We start from the raw sequence: 17129 nt of genomic DNA, 5'->3' as shown, positions 1-17129 counted from the left end.
TGGAGGCGCTTTGATTGAAGCCTTGGATTCTGCACATTTTGACAACAAATTTCTGCCATGACCAGTTCCACAAGTTTGTGTTCTCTGCTCACTGGAAGTCCTGGGTGGGGGCTTTTCTCTGCAATTGCAAATAGGACTGCAGTTGGAAACGAATTTTGTATTTTTGTATGACTTGACTGTGCACCATTTTTATAGCATTTTATCCTGTTTTAAAAAGAAATTTGTTTTATTTACATGGTGTTTAAAAGATACAGGCAACACTTTTCTATGGGTGGTTGTAATGTTTAAGTTACAAATCTATATCATTATAAAGTTCTTAATAAAATTGTGTGCACCATTCTTGAGTGTATATCCGGCATGCAGAGCTTTTCAGTCATGCCAAAGAGGCATTCCATCCACACGCAGGCTTTCCAGTGGCCATTTTGAATGTCCTTTGAAGTTCATTTGCAACCAAACTACAAGCTGCCCTCTTCCAGCTATGTCTTGTGCAAGGAGATAAGCAGAAGACTAACGTCTGAAGAGACAACTTTCCAGGACAAATTTAGACTCTGCTTTCTTTCCCTAGTGGGGATAGTGGAGTAGAAGAACGCTTGACATGTAAATCCCCAGTTGGCAGTAGAGGTGCTGGGGTCTGCCAGTTGTGACGGATTACATACTTTTTTTGCCAGCTGGTTATTAAAGCCAGTATATGGACTGCTTTGTGGGAAGCAGTCTAGACTAACTAGAGTGTGATGCTGCACTGGGAATAACACTGCAGGAGGAGCAGGTGAGACAGCTGATACAGAGAAATCATCTCCTTGGAAAGTCCACTGAACCAAGCAGTGCTTGAGGACTGGAGATTCAGGCTGGACAGTTGGGGTTTAAAAACCAAGACAATGGGATTACTGGTTCCCAGCATTTGGTTTCTGTAGATGGTCTGCATCATAGCCTCTGATCAGCTAGGTTTCAAAGGAAGAAAAGCATGCCATACTTTAAATTGTTTAATTTTTTTCCACATCATTTTACTCTCTGTTCTGTTTGGAAGCTGAGCAGCAGTGTGTCATCTTTTTGCTTCTTCCAGCCCTAGAGAATTTTTTGTGTTCTTTTAGCTCTCATTTCTGTATTGCTCTTGCAGCAAAGGAGTGCCAAGTGGCAGAGCGTCAGCTCCCCTTTGTCCCACCGATCTTAGCACATGCCTTCTCACCTTCCTGAGGCAATGATTCAGGATATCACCTGGACTGAATGGGAGGGGGAAGTGGGTGCTGAGCTGAAGTTCTGAGGTGGGTTTTTTTTGTATGATACCACTCCATCACTGTGCTTGCTGTGGTTAGGAGTGCAGCCCATCACTTCTACAGTTTCAGTGCTGCTCCACAGCTAGAGTAAATATATGGCATGGCCAGCTTAGAATTGCATCTTCAGCCTTCCAGTAGCTTGTGTTCACATTCCCAGCTGCCAAAAACAGGATTGGGTTTTACATGTGGCCTTAGCTTGGCATGGTAACCCAAGGACTTTCTGTATTAGGAAAGTATGTCCTAGAAGGGAGAACTCAAAGTGGAAAACCCAGTTAGAGGTTGTGGTGGGTTGACACTGGCTGGCAGGTAAGCCCCTACTCCGTGCTTGCTGACTTCCCCCACTAGGATGGGAGAAAGCATTGTAAAGGCAAAAGCAAGAAAACTCATGCGTTGAGGTGAAGACGGTTCATTAAGTACAGGGAAAAAAAGAAAAAGAAATCCAAGTGATGCAAAGGCAATCAGTCACCACCTCCCACCAGCAGGCCAATGCCCAACCAGTCTCCAAGCAATGGCTACTTTGGAAAACCTTACCCTCCTCCCTCCCCGCCCCCCTTCCAGTTTTATTGCTAAGCATGATGCTATATGGTATGGAATATTTCTTCAGTCTGTTGAGGCCAGCTGTCCTGGCTGTGTGCCCTCCCACCCTCTTGCCCAACCCCGGCCTACTCTGCTGGGGCGGCAGAGTGAGCAACAGAGAAGGCCTTGACCCTGTGCAAGCACTGCTCAGCAACAGGTAAAAACACTGTTGTGTTATCGATGTTGTTTTGGTCGCAAATGTAAAACACAGCACCATATGGGCTGCTGTGAAGAAAATTAACTCTATCCCAGCCTAACCCAGTACCACAGGTCCACTTACCCAAGAGTTAATCCAAGACTCGCTCCCTGCGTTTCTGTACAGCACCTTCTCAGGGTGGTTACTTCTTTCTGAAAGGGCTTTTTCAGCAGCAGGCGACTAGCCTGCTCCACAGTGCTCCCTTTCATGGAGGGAGCAGGGGATGCTAGCTCTTACTCTTTCAGCACAAAATGGGGATATAAAGCAGAAATGAGCCCTTTCTGTATCAGTGTTCTGGCAATTGAGCAGCCAGTGTTGGAGACAACATACTTAATGTGCCCTCAGGGCATGCACTTTAGTGGTTTGCTCTGAGTGGTTATGATGTATTCTATGAATGTATGTTATAGAGTCAAAATAAAATGCATGTAGCAGACATATACTCATCATCACCATCCAGTGATCATTTGGTTCTGAGTGCATATTACATGCTGTATTGAACATGGCACTGTCGTTTTAAGAAACACTCTTAAGATTTAAAAGTAGATACCTAAGAGCATCCCTGTTTTTTAAATCATGGCTTTGCCTGTGCAGATACTGTTTACTAAATCTAAACATCGCAAGTCCATTGTTTCTTGAACAGTTTGTGTGTCACAGTATCACCACAGAAATCCTATTTCATCTTTGTGGAAAAAACCCTCGTGTTTCCCAAAGCAAAACCCAACAGACTTATTTGAAGCATTTCTTGCACTCAGCTTGTTTGTAGGGATGATGGAGGTTTACTCTAAATATTTCATTTTTAAATGCTCTTTCAACTATTTCATCTCTGCTGTTATTTCCATCACATAACAAGAGATTATGGAGACTAGTAAATTTGTATTTCTTGTGTTCCGTAGCAAATACTGTTCTCAAGGTTTTGTTTTGTTTTGTTTGTTTTTTTTTTTATATTTAGAGAGATGAGAGAAGAGATGAAACTTGTCTCTTGTGATGTGGGTGATGTATAAAAGGCAGAATTTCTGGTCTGGGATGGAGCTGTGATGTGTCTTGCAGTGTTTGCAAGCTGATGCAATCAAGCCAAAGCTCTTCAGAGACATTAGGATTATGAAAATATTTCTAGGGACAATAGGTAGCACGAATCCATCTAAAAATACCCATTTGGAGGCTAAACTATCTGGCATTCATTTAACAGAGATTGGTTAAAACAGAACTAGCAGAAAACCAGCAAACACCATCAGAGTCTACTCCCCTGCTCACTGAAGTGGTCATGTGATGTGTGAACACGATGAGCAGAATTTGGTGTTTTAAGCATTTGGTACTTTTCTGCAGAAACATGGGACTCCCTTTAGAACCAAGGCTGCAAGAATTCAGAGTGAAAGTACCAGCTGACTTCAGCAGAGCTAGCCCAATTTCAGTAACTTTAAAGACAGCTCTGGCCTCTCTAAATATGTGATGGAAGATGCTGGCAGCGTAGCTGGCTACCATTCCTCGGGTGCACCACCGCTCCCCTCTGGCTTGAGTGAAATAGGGGCAGCTAGGGAGTATGTCAGAAGGGTTCTGTGAGATGAGGAAGGTGATTACTCCTGAAACCCATCCGAAGCTGGGCACTGACCGGAGCTCCCATGAAAGTAATGATTTTTAACTCTCAAATAAATACTGTGTGTGCTCCAGTGTTAGTATTGGTTGGGTCCCTCCCTGCTCAAACTGAAAAGGGAGAATATCTCTCATTAGAAAAACAGTGCTGCAGTCAATGAGGTAGTGTCTCCTAGGGGAGCAAGGGAGGAGGAAAGAGAAAGGTTGGTTTGTGTCTGATGTAGGCCAGAAAGCAGCTGCCAGAGGTTAGGTGGAGCCATGGAGAGCAGGATTTCACAGGTACAAAATATTCCGCAGGATCTTCACAGTAGTTAAGAAAATTCACATTCTAATTCACAGACATCTCACAGCAACATCCCTTGTGCCCTGCTTTTATTTTGCTCTGGAGCTCTTCAGAGCAAGAAAGAAGGTGGAATCCAATACCTATAGAAAGGAATTATTTCTGTACGGTGGATTGTGTTGCCGATTATAGCAACTACCCTAAGGAAAAAGGAAAATCTTCTGAACAGATTTTAAAGGCTTGACAGTACTTGCATTATCATAGTCCATGAAAGCTTCATCTGGAAACAAATTTTTCATCCTCTTTCACTCATACTTCTAACAGGGCAGTCAAACCCCTGAACTGGTTTAGTGATTTACATTGAATCAAGATCAACTAACAAGTGCTCCTTTTTCCAGTGGAATGCCACCTCCTTTGGGAATGGGAAAAGTAAATGTGACACTGTTTATGTTGTCTGAGAACTTGAAATGTTTTATACTGCAAGCTGTGAATGCAGGAAGAGAAGGGAAATTAACAGTGCTGATCTAATCTTAGATTTTCTGTGTAAACTGACATTGTGCCAGAATACTGATGCAAAACTGTATTTTAGTCTAAGAAATGTATAGATTTTTTAATGTATCAAAATAAAGTTTTTCTTTTTAAGTAAGAAAGATGTTTCTGTGTGTTCCCTATGGGGCGCTAAGCTCTGCTTGTTCTCTTAAGAATACTATCTCATGGCCCTGAAAGCAAGCCAGATCTTTGCTCAAGCTTTGCTTAGCTCTGTGCCTGCCCTTTAGCTCAGTAGCTGCAGCCGTGCTTGGCTCTCTCAGTGTCCTGGTGCCAAGGAAAGTGTTGTGATGCTAATGCTTTGTTGAGCTGGGTAGGGTGAATGGGGTTTTGTAGTGCAAAGGTGGACCTTTATATGGATGGCTTCGGGGGAATGCAGAGTAGGGAGGGATGAAGGAAATCTCATTATGTCTTATGAGAGCTATGCAAACTGCACATCCCAAAGCAGGATCCCCGTTCTGCAGAGGTGTTCTATAAAGCCTGGATGGCTGAAGATGAATGGTGAATAGAAGCAATTGGTAACAGCACCTGTATAATCTTACTAGCAGAGGCATGTGCAATTGCAAAGATTACTTTCCTTCTCCTCTCCTTCCCATGAGCACAGCAAATTTCTGCTTTCTTTATTGCCAGTTCTTTAATACACTAATAAGCCAAGCTGAACAATGTTTTCTTGCTTGTATTACTCTTTACTGCAAACCACTTCAGCACTGCATTTGTAGAAGATGGTGTACTTTTATCTGGGAACCACTTTCACTTCTGAACCTGAGGCCGAAGCCGTGGCAAATCAGTCAGTACAGCTGAGATGAAAAGGACCAGCCAGCCCATCAGACAGGACCTCTGCCCACAGGTGGGGTCCCATGCTGTGGACCCAAGTGTTTTGCTCCGTATGTCAGTGTTCTGCCGTTCCTCTGAAGGTGTGTCCCAATGGCTCCGAGTGTCTTTTTCATGGTTTATTAAGGGTGAAGCTGCTTGGCTAGACAGGTTTAGTTGCATGGAGCAAAAGAGACTCCAGAGATGCCCTTCTTCATCAGTAGAGGTGTAAGGGGCTGGAGGCACATCGCATGCAAGTTACGAAAACCCCATCTGGTTTCCACTGGGTTTTGCCTGTGTCAGAATGCAGAACAGGAGCTCTTTGGCTCTCCTCGACCTTGCCAGGGGTAAGGGACTGAAGCACTGTCTGGGGAGAGCAATGATGATGCCCCCAGCTCTGAAACAACAGGAGTGTTGTGGCTTCCAGGGAAAAAAATAAAAGGAAGGGGCTTAGAGATGAGCCGGGGAGGGTTAGTGAGAGAAGCGGGTGCAGGGAGAACAGAATGGGGCATGGGACTTGAAGTGGAAGGAACACCTGAGGGCACTGGGGTGGAGTGGGCAAGAAAACCCAGGAAGCTATTAGCAGGCAAGAGAGCGGAGACCTGGAGACAGGACAGGAGCTGCAAAAGCAGGATTTGTCCTGCAGCCACAGAGCGGTCCCACTGCCCAGACGCTCTGCGGGCAGCGAGCACGTAGCCTCGGATCCCTGCTCCCCGAGCCACCCTGCTCCCCCGCCGCAGCTGAAGGACCAGGCTCCTTGCTTGCAGGACAGCACGGGTCCCTGGCTGCCGAAGGAGCTCTCCCGCCTCGCGCGGAGGATGGGGCCCTCTGGTGCGACCCTCAGCAGGCGGCAAACCTTCTCCAAGCCAGCAAGGCCAGATCCTGCGCTGCTGAAGTCTGGCACGGCTCCTTCCTCCCACCGGGGGCCACTGAGGAGCTGACCCAGTTTTAGTGGCTGGTATTTAGATGTTTAATGAAGATTAGCTAGTGCCCAGGGAGAGATTATTTAGAATTTCTAATTACTATTTAAATTATGAATGTGTGAAATGGATGGAGCTTGCACTCCCGCACACAGAGCACCTAAAAAGGCTGTTTCTCTTTTTCTGACATCTACTGCCATACTATCCATCTAATGCTCAGTCCTTGTTTACCTTGGATACACTGAAGTGGAAGAAAATCCAGCGCCAGGGCAGATTTTCCGAGACCGTTGATAGAGCAGTCAAAGCTAGAAATAAAGCCTGTGACAGAAGCTAGTGCATTGTTTTATCTAGCCACCTCAGCTGACAGTAATCGAGTGGGAGACAAATAAATGGGTGAGCAGGTATTTCACACTGCAGTGCTTAGAAGAAATCACAGGCCTGAACCCTGTGCCTTGCCAAGAAAAAAAAAGAGTGAGAGTCTGCGACAGTCCCAGAAACATTGATAAGATATCCCTTGATTTTAATTACTTTTCTGACAGCTCTTAGCTGTATTCTAGTTTTAAATATTAAGTCCTAGAGGAATACAAAAATACAAACCTCGGGCAAAAAATGTTCAGTAGGCATTTGCAATGTCAGACGGAGCAGGGTGGTCTGGCCACCCTTCCTGATTGTGGGACTGGCCACGTCCCCCCACCTTTTCTCCAGAGGCTTCCAGGTAAGAGAGGGGCAGCTCAAAAGATGTGGACACCTGCCTGGGGCCAACACACTGCAGCTCCACCATGGGCCTCCTCTGCAGCCCCAGGCTCATCACTCGCTGTCGTGCCTCCCCTTCCCCGCAGATGGGGATGCCGTGAAGGTGAGCACATTAAGGTGAAGGTGAGCACATTAAGGATCAGTCGGCACTCGGGTACTGCAGGAGGAGGGAAAAGTGAGTGAAACAGGGGCAGGTAAGGCTGTGGGGGAAGTTGGGATGTGAAAACGCCTCTCTGCAGCTGCAAGGGGCAGTGGATTAGGTGGAAGTTGCAAAGCTTGGACATGCTTCTGGAGAGGGAGTTTTGGGGATCTGCAGCTCTGCAGGAGGGCGACCAGCGGGTTATGACAGATCAGGGAAATGATATAGACATGGGCACCCGAGACTCATCCCTCTTCTGATGCTTAAATATCTAAACACTCAATCCACCACTAGCAAACCCCCTCCAGTCCCTTAGTGGGCCTCGGTAGCTCATTAGATACATGTCATCCTGACTTCCTCTCGCCACAAGTCATCTACTGATTGCTTTCCGACACTTCTGGTTTCAGTGAAAGCTTTCCTGGCAGAGGTTGTGATTCCATATCCCCTGTTTTTCAGTGCGGGGATTCATTGCCCTGACTTTTCATCAACAGAAAGGCGGAGCGGCAAGAATGGTAACAGTGTCCAGCCCCAGAAAGGAGGCCGGGAGGGCTCAGGAGAATAGCTTGAGAGAACCCAGGGTTTTTGTTTGTTTGTTTTAAGCCTCTGATAACTGAAAGCAAACCATGCACCAAGCACTCTGTGACAGAACTGGACTGAAACAAGATGTCTCAAATCCCAGGCCAGGAACACCACTACAAGAGCCTGCAAGAAGAAAAATTCCCTTGTTGGAAGGCCCCGCTGGGTCCCTTCCAAACCTCTCCAAATTGCACTGCCCCTAATGACAACAGCAAAACTTGACTTGAATACCTAACGTTGGAACATTGCTAGAGAAAGTAAAGAGACTTCAAAGCGTGAGTTTGCTGCCTGTTTCATAAAGCCTGGTAGGAGGATTGCAGAGGACTGCCTCATTCCCATGAGCACAGAAGTCCTGCCTCCAGGCAAGAAGCACCACAGCTTGCTTTTGAAAGCTCTCTGGTATTGCATCCATTCACCGTGAGACAACACGAGGACAAGAAACCTCGGAAGGACCTGTACTGCATCACAGCAGGAGACCAGCCTGCCAGAAGAGCATCTGAGGTTCAGGCTGTCTAGGATGAAGAGGAAGCTTGAGAGCTTTATCAGAATAGAATTTGCTCCACAAAAAACCTAGCACAAGAGCGTGCAGGTCTGAATTTCCCAGAAGATGCACACAGCTTGAAAAGCTGTTAAGCTTCAGAGAGAAATAATAAGGAAGCAAAGCTTGAATGAAGGATGTAGGAGAGCTATACACAAACCTGACAGTTATGTTCACATCATTGTGTTCATAGGCCAGGGGCCACAACCTTCCCGTAATCATAATTTGCACTTACTTTAAAAATAGCACCAGACAAGTAAAAAGTGCCCATCAAGTTTCTGAGCCATGGGGGCGAGGACACTGTTGTTTGAAGCAAGTTGAACATGTGATAGGTGGCCACAAACCGTGCTGGGGCTCCAGAAGGGCCCCAGCCATGACACAGTGAAGACAGTGGGAGGAAGGGGGGAACGGACTGAGGACCTGCTGAGCCAGGGGCAGGAAGTCAACAGGGGTGAACTGCCAGCAATGGCAAAGCCTTGCTCAGTGTCCAGGCTGCAGAGCGCCGGGTAGCTACGTCCTCCCCCGCTCAGCTCTTGCAGGTATTTTCCATCCAACCCGTCTGGAGGGATCAGCCTAGAAAGGCAGTAAGTCGGGAAAAGGCAATGGAAAAGCCACTAAATATGGAAAAGGCAGTGAGCAGTGAATGAGATGCCGGAATACAGAGACCTTCCTCAGAAGTGGGCTGCAGGAAGGCTCAGAGGGGATCCAAGAGCATTACCCCTGCCTCACTTACCGGAGGGATGCCAGCAGTGCGTTTCTTTGCAGGGTGGGTATTTGTGGTTGCCTTTAGCAATTGCAGCTACCCTGGGTGAATACAACTGCTGCTGCCGGCAATTAAAAAGAATTAGGTCGTCTTTGGCTAGAATTAAGCATTTGCATGGAGGTGTCTGGGAAAACTGTATGAAGACAGATGATCCCCTGCAGTCTGAGTATCATTGGATTTGCAGCAGAAGGGCTTCTGGAGAGACCCTCCCTTGAGTGTCTTACTTTTGCAAGGAGGCAAAGCTATCCTTGCTGCCTGTTCTGATAGAAAAACTGTTACAGAAGGTCTGGTAAGAAATGATGCACCACTGCGGGCCAGGACACACAGCATCTTGCTGTGATAGCGGTAGCACAGCAGGCAAGTGGTACTAAGCATGTCGCATATATGCAGATCTACCTATGGTGTGCTCGTGCAGGTTACCTAGTAAAAACCATTATAAATGATAAGCACTTCACACTGAAGTAGGCTACTCTTTGCAAAAAAGAGCAGCTGCTCCTGAGCCAAAGGGTTAAATTTTTTTTTTGTATTAAAAAAGCCTAGACAAATACAAATTTTGTATTTTTACTCTTCCAGATGAGCCCTGCCAACTTGCTCAGCCTAAGGGCACACAGCTCAGTACAAGGCATAGGCAGGATCATGAGCCTAAACAGTAACAGCTTCATCTGCTATTCTGTTCCTTCCTTTGCAGTCACAGTAATGAAATCCAGTGGGAATTAAAAGTATTCTGGCTGTAGAGCCCATGAGCCAACCATTGTAATTTGGCCATGAAATAAACAATCATAGACTAGCAAGCACAATTAGCTAATAAGATCGGTGCTTCATCATAACCCCATTTTAAACAGGCTGCTGATAGACTAATTTTGACACCAAAATAGCACCTCAGGAAATGCATATTCCCTGAAACTCATTGTGTGTTCAATTAAGCAGCGTTACAAAGAAGTCAGCAAGTGATTTTCATCGCGGGCTGTCACCAGGAGGAATTTCTCTGCAGAACGCTGTGCTCAGACCTGTGCTGACCAGCAAATTTTCTGTGTCGTACCCTTCCCCCAAGCACAGCCAGGAGTGCACGGTTCCAAATGCTGGCTGTGAAGGTTTTAGGCTGCCCACAGCTCCCCCCCACGGACCTCAGCCGGGAGAAGTGCTGTGGCCGTCCAGCTGCACGCTCAGCTCTCCAATATCCTCCATAAATGACGGCATTCGGTTCAACTCGGCATGCGCTGAGCCATATTTATTCCTCTGGGGCACTACAGCCCTGCTCTTTCCCCTATGCATGAAGATCAGGAAACCAAAACGGCCATGCTTGTTTCACCGCAGACTATTTCAGTGAGCTCCTAGAAAATGGAGTTTGCTGGGGCTGCTGGATCTCTCTAGCATCTCACAGCTCATTAGGGAATCTAATTTAATGCCCTGGCAATGTGCAACTGCTTCCCATAGCGTGCATAGATGCACAGCACTCCCTGGGCTTGGAAGCTCCCCAGCAATGGTGCTTCCACTGTCCTGACTGGAGACCGAGTGCAGCTCTCTGAAAGGAAATTGCAACATTTTTTTTCCTCCTCTAGTTTCTCCTGTAAGAGCAAACTGCTCCCTTTTATATCTATTCCAGGGCTCTAACAAACCAGCAAACGGCCGTTCATCTCCTGAGAGACCATGGCATGAAATCTTTCGCAACTAAAATAACGCTGGTGCAATGAAGTCTCTAGTCTTCAAAGGCACCTCCTGGACCAGCTCCAGTTTGGGACAGCCTTGTTCTGGGATGAGCTGCGGTGCTGCAGCTAGGTGGCACGGCTTCAGACGACCCTTCCTGTGACCTGTTATCTCGGTGCCCCCTTTGCCTTCTGAGCCTGTCCCGAGGGTGGGCTCCCCGCTGTGCCAGCAGTGCGGTGTGGCTTGCTACCCTCTTAGCTAAAGGACTACTGCCAGCTCGATGACCTTCTGACAGATGTTAATGGTGCATGCGACCCCACCTCCCTCCTCCTCCAAGGGAGGGCTGACTTGGCCCCCCAACAGCCTGTGGTCCAGGCACCTGGCGTGATTTCCGCGCTGGTCTCACCCAGCCTATGAGCGCCGCAAGGAGCATGAACAGATAAGAAGCTCGCCTCTTGACTGGCCCAGCACTGGCATTGCCCGTACCCGACCTCCCCCCCCCCCCCCCCCCCCCCCCCCCCCCGCTCCCGTCCTTGCCTCCTTCAGCTAGCTTATCAGAGTGCGACCCAAGGCAATGCACCAGAGGTCAGTGCTCTCCGAGAGGTAGCAGGAAATTAGCCTTCGGGGCAAAGGTGATCTGCTCCCTTTGTGTTTCACTTACAGTAAAGGTAGGACCGGGTCAGAACACCCATTTCTTGCTCCCCAGCTTCTTGTGCTTAAGTAGAGTTATGGCTCATCATGCCCAACCGTAGTGTGTTTTTTTTCCTGCTGCCAATCTTCTTTGGCTGTGCAGCCAGACTTCCCTGCAAGATATCGGAAGTTAAGGGGTCAGATCCATCATCCATTGCTGCTCTCCTAAGGGGGCACACACTGCCTTCACAGAGGTGCAGAAATGTAACTTTCAAGCCTTTTGTAATTCTCTTCTTGTCCTTAAGGCTCACATCCTCTGAATCACCTTTTTTACCTTGCCTCAATTACTGCAGTCTTATTTTTTTCTTTTCTTTGAACAGGCAGGAGATCTTCATGCCACAGGTAAAACTCAGTCTGTGCTTCTGCTGCCCATATGCTCAGCATCTTTGCTTCTCCCCATCTGCCTTACATGCCTTCTCTTCCCCCACACTCTCACCCAAGCATCGCCCTGGTTGTGCCTCCCGCCAATTCTCTGCTGTCCTCTGTCATTTTCCCAGATCAAGCCCTTGGTCCCAGCCTTGAACACCATGTGTGATCCTCACCTCTCCCCCATCCAGATCTTCCCTCCACGACACTTCTCTGCTCTTCCAGCTCAGAGCTGAGGTGTCACACAGCCATGGTTGCTCACCCCGACTCTTGCTCCTGCAATCTGGGACAATGTTCCTCATCTTTCCCCAGCTATCTCTATCCTTTGGCAAGCTAGATATTGAATTTTTCTGTCTCACAGTTTAAACATCCCTCGGGAAAAGAAAATGGGAGCTGTCTCAATTCTGCAACTCCAGCATGCCCCGATAACTTCAGTGAAGACAGACAGATGGACAACAGCTTCAAATCTCTGCCCTGCCTTTTACAAGATCAGTTGATGACCCTGCAGTTCTGCTGCTATTTTAAGCTTTACTCTCCTTGCTTTGTAGCTAAATCCTGGCAACAGAGAACGCGGACGTGTTGCTACCTCCTTGCACAGCTCCTGTCTGCGTGTAGGTGGGTCATTATATAGTGCTTGGTAAACCAGGGGTCCCACTCCAATACAAAATGTTACTGGTGGAATTTAAATTGCACTTGGCTCTGCCCCACCTTAATTGCACTACAAGCAGAGCGGAGAACAGAAATGCACTTTCAAGTGCTTTTAAACATCTCACCTAAAATGATTTGAACAAGGACCCAAAGACCTTATGTGTGGTGGTTTTCAACTTCATTCTTCAGGTAGCATTTAAGTGAAAGTGCTAGATGCAGGGTCCCTCGTTGGCACAGCACTTGGCGCATGGCAACACAACCATTAATACAAGCAGCAATCTGTTTATATTTTGTTCAGAAATAGAGCCTAGACTCAGATCTAAAAAACCCTAAAGCTTTGTTTTAGAGTGTGTTTTGCTTTGGGTCCAGTTATAATTTAAATGCTATAATTTATTTGAAGTGCTCCCTTTGAGAAGACAGGAGGAAGTTATGCACTTCACATAGGCTAACAGGTAACTGGCTTCACAGATCAGACAGTTCAGGTAACATGGGGAGACTCACATTGATTTCTGCAGGATTTCACTGCACCTTTCAACTGAAACCCGAGCGCACCGTAAAGTGACCATTGTTTTCAGTACCTGGCATTTTTTTTAATTAAAACTTCCTTCAGTTAGTGACACTAGCAGAGCATAGTGCCACGTGTTGTTACCCACTTCTCCTCCGAGAGACCACAGCTGGCGGGTGGCAGACCCTCGTGATCCTGGGCACACAGACCAACATACATGCAAGCTCTTCTAATGGCAGGTGTGTCCCTGCAGCTGTCTCATGGTGTCCTCTTCTGTGCGGACCCTCGGCATCCCCTGCTGGGTGAGGGCTGTGGGGCACAGGGACAGGCAGGTGCCTGCAAAAGCAGGGACTGAGGGAGCCTGGGGCATGGGTGGGGACAGGGAGCACCCATCTGGGGGTGCTGGTGGGGATACGGCACAAACCCTGGGATAACGCAGGTCGCTGCACAGCCAGCTTGCAACTTCGCATCCCCTCTCTCTCTTCCTTGTCTTTCCTATACAAATCTTTTACGAAGTTCTTCAAATGTCCCCAACAACTTCGGTACACTCTATTTGCCTGAGCAAAACTGCAGTCACTTCAGAAGAGGATGTGTCCAAAGGAGGATCCAGTAAAAAACACTATTAATTATAAATGCCTGTCAGTGATCAGCGAGCTATCCGTTTGGCCAGCTGGCCAGCAAATGTTGGGCTCTTCAAGCCAGGCACATCTAAATTGCATTAGCAGCAGGCAGCTGTTTCGGTGAAGAAAGGCGTGCACAACGCACAGACGTTTTCTCGAGGACCACAACAGCCTGCTTTCCTTTGCAGGTCTCCGGCAACAGCTGCACCCTTCTAGAGGAGCATGCTGTGGAGCTTCACTGATCTGGGCGGCCATTCCACTCTGCGGAGGGAGCCAGCAGGCCATGATGGGCACGGGATATCTCTGACTGGTTGCAGCATGGCCCATCCTGCCCTAGAGAGCAGTCAGGCACCGTAGGGAAGGGAAACAGGTCTGCTTGGCTGCGGTGGGTTGACCATGGCTGGATGCCAGGTGCCCACCAAAGCTGGTCTGTCACTCCCCTCCTCAGCTGGACAGGGGAGAGAAAATATAACGAAAGGGTCGTGGGTCGAGATAAGGACAGGGAGAGATCATTCACCAATTACTGTCACAGGCAAAACAGACTCAAATTGGGGAAATTAGTTTAATTTATTACCAATCAAATCAGAGTAAGGTAATGAGAAAATAAAACCTAAATCTTAAAACACATTCCCCCCACCCCTCCATTTTTCCTGCGCCTAACTTTACTCCTGATTTTTCTCCCTCCTTCCCCCCCAATGGCGTAGGGGGATGGGGAATAGGGGCTGCAGTCAGTTCATCACATACTGTCTCTGCTGCCCCTTCCTCCTCAGGGGGAGGACTCTTCACACTCTTCCCCTGCTCCAGCGTGGGGTCCCTCCCATGGGAGACAGTCCTCCATGAACTTCTCCAATGTGGGTCCTTCCCATGAGCTGCAGTTCTTCGTAAGCTGCTCCAGCATGGGTCCCTTCCGCAGTCCTTCAGGAACAGACTGCTTCAGCGTGGGTCCCCCACAGGGTCACAAGTCCTTCCAGCAAACCTGCTCCAGCGTGGGCTCCTCTCCACGAGGCCACAGGTCCTGACAGGAGCCTGCTCCAGCGTGGGCGTCCACAGGGTTGCAGCCTCCTTCAGGCATCCACCTGCTCTGGTGTGGGGTCCTCCACGGGCTGCAGGTGGAGATGTGCTCCACCGTTAACCTCCATGGGCTGCAGGGGACAGCCTGCCTGAACATGGTCTTCACCGTGGGCTGCAGGGGAATCTCTGCTCTGGCGCCTGGAGCGTCTCCTGCCCCTCCTTCACTGGCCTTGGTGTCTGCAGAGTTGTTCCTCTCACATATTCTCATTCCTCTCTCTGGCCGCAGCTGTGCACGTTTTTTTTTTTTGCCTTCTTAGATATGTTATCCCAGAGGCACTACCACCGTCACTGATGGCTCGGTCTTGGCCAGCGGCGGGTCTGTCTTGGAGCTGGCTGGCATTGGCTCTATTGGACATAGGGGAAGCTTCTTACAGCTTCTCGCAGAAGCCACCCGTGTAGCCACTCCGCTACCAAAACCTTGCCATGCAAACTCAGTACAGGTTGTGAATGAGGACTGGGTGCATGTCTTCATTTGCAGGAGTGTGCTGGTGGTGTTGGGGTGGAATTGGAGCTGGCTGTCCTTGCGAGGAAGGTGTCGGGCTGTCACCAGCCGCTCCTCCAGCTTTCAGATCATCCGCAGCCCCCAAGAGGAGAGCCAGGATTGCTGTCCATGCCACAGCCTCCAGCTCCATTGCGCCCAAGCTACAGTCTGTGTGTGCAAGAGCTTCCTCCCGTGCAAAGCCTTCAGCCCCCACCGCGCTGTTCAGCAAACTAGTGGATAAAAACAACAGGTCATGCACCATGTTTGGAGCTACAGCATTCCTGTTAGACGCTGATCACAGGCAGGTAACCCACCGCTCTCCTCTGGCCATCAGACTGACGAAGACACAGTGCCATCACCTGGGCGTTTGCAGCCACCTGCCTGTCACTGGAGCCCAGATGACTTTCCCACCAGAAGGCAGGGGCTTCATATAACCACATCTTTTGTGCTCAGCAAGGTCTTCGTGGCCAGACAACAGTGCATGCAGAGTGCGTGCCTGCCCTAGGTGAGCAGGGCAAACCAGTCTGCAGCACAAAAACAGGATTAGGAGGTCTTGAGCCCATTAAGAGGACAGTGGCTGATCCTCGCTATGAAGCAGCTTTAGGGAGCCTTGCATCCTCCATGGCGTGCCCTGCCATCCACCAGCACTTACTTGCTGCCTGAAGGCAGGCACGGCAGCAGCAGCGCCCCTGGCACTAGCAGCAGTCTGCCACAGGGGTGAAAGCCTTTGGCCGCGATTTGGTTTGGGAACCTCTTACAAGGAAAGGGGATGTCCAGGTGGCAAGCTGGAAAAGCAGTGTTCCTTAACTTCTAACGGCCAGAGGAGTGCAGCCGACCATACAGCCCAGCAAAGCACAGCCAGCCTTGAAAACCCTATTAATTATGCTCCCTGTCTTCCAAACTGCAACTGGTCTCTCCACTGGAGTATGCCAGCACATCTCTCCCTGGAAGTTAGATCTCGTATGTCCTCATCTCCTATTACCTCCTGCTCCTTCACTCTCTTCTGGAAAAAGAGGCACCAGCAGACCTTTTTTCCCAGGTGTGCTTGCTTTTATGCCATGCAAAAAAAGCTCCCTTTCTCTGCTCTTTCTCCTGCTGCTGCCTCTGTTCCTCCCTGGTTTATCTCCTCACTCTGCCTGTCTTCATTCTGCTTCTGGCTGGCTGCAGGGCTTCTCAAGATCTGCTTTTAAAATGTGAAGTGACTTCTGGACTGTGTGGCTCTGGGCCTAGCCTTCATAGGCAGTGGCTAAGAAAATGTACTTACTGCTTTTCGACATGGGTCAAAGCTTATTGCAATAGGTGCTTCGGCATGAGAGGAGCAACTTCAGAAACTGACAAAATGATGTGATTTAAAGAACTCAGCCTTCAGCTTCATGGATGGGTGACTCCTGAGCAATATACTTAACTTTTTTTTCATGTAATGGGTCTTTCATTTCTTTCCAGCAGCTCTCATGAACTCCCTTGGCTCTGCTTTATTTGAGTGGTGTATATCTTTTTCAGCTTCCCATGCTCTGCCAGGTGCACAAGAAGCTGGGAGGGGGCACAGCCAGGACAGCTGACCCAGACTGGCCAAGGGGCTATTCCATACCATGTGACGTCATGCTCAGTATATAAACTGGGTGGAGTTGGCTGGGGGGCAGTGATTGCTGCTTGGGGATGGGCTGGGCATTGGTCAGTGGGGTGGAAGCGGTTGCATCACTTGTTTTTCCTGTGTTTTGTTCCTCTCTTTGTTGTTGTTTCTCTTGTCACTACAATTTATATTTATTATTATGTTATTTATTTTATTTTATTTTATTTTATTTTATTATTTAATTTAATTTAATTTAATTTAATTTAATTTCATTTCATTTCATTTCAATTATTAAACTGTTCTTATCTCAACCCATGAGTTTTCTTACTTTTGCCCTTCCGATTCTCCCCCCCCTCCCACTGTGAAGGGGGAGGGTGAGCAAGCAGCTGTGTGATGCTTGGTTGCTAGCTGGGGTTAAACCATGACAGCAGGAAAACAAAATTCACAGTGGGGCAGGGTCCCAGAGATGGCACAAGCTTGGTGCCATGCCAAGGCACTGATGTGCTACCGGAGAGCTGGTACGAGCACAGGGCAACAGCCTGCCGTGACCAGAACTGGTTTTACTGGGCTTGGGATGCT

Source organism: Platalea leucorodia (genome assembly GCF_965183815.1).
Source record: "Platalea leucorodia genome assembly, chromosome: Z".
NCBI classification, from domain to species: Eukaryota; Metazoa; Chordata; class Aves; order Pelecaniformes; family Threskiornithidae; genus Platalea; species Platalea leucorodia.
Note: the sequence above shows the minus strand (reverse complement) of the source record.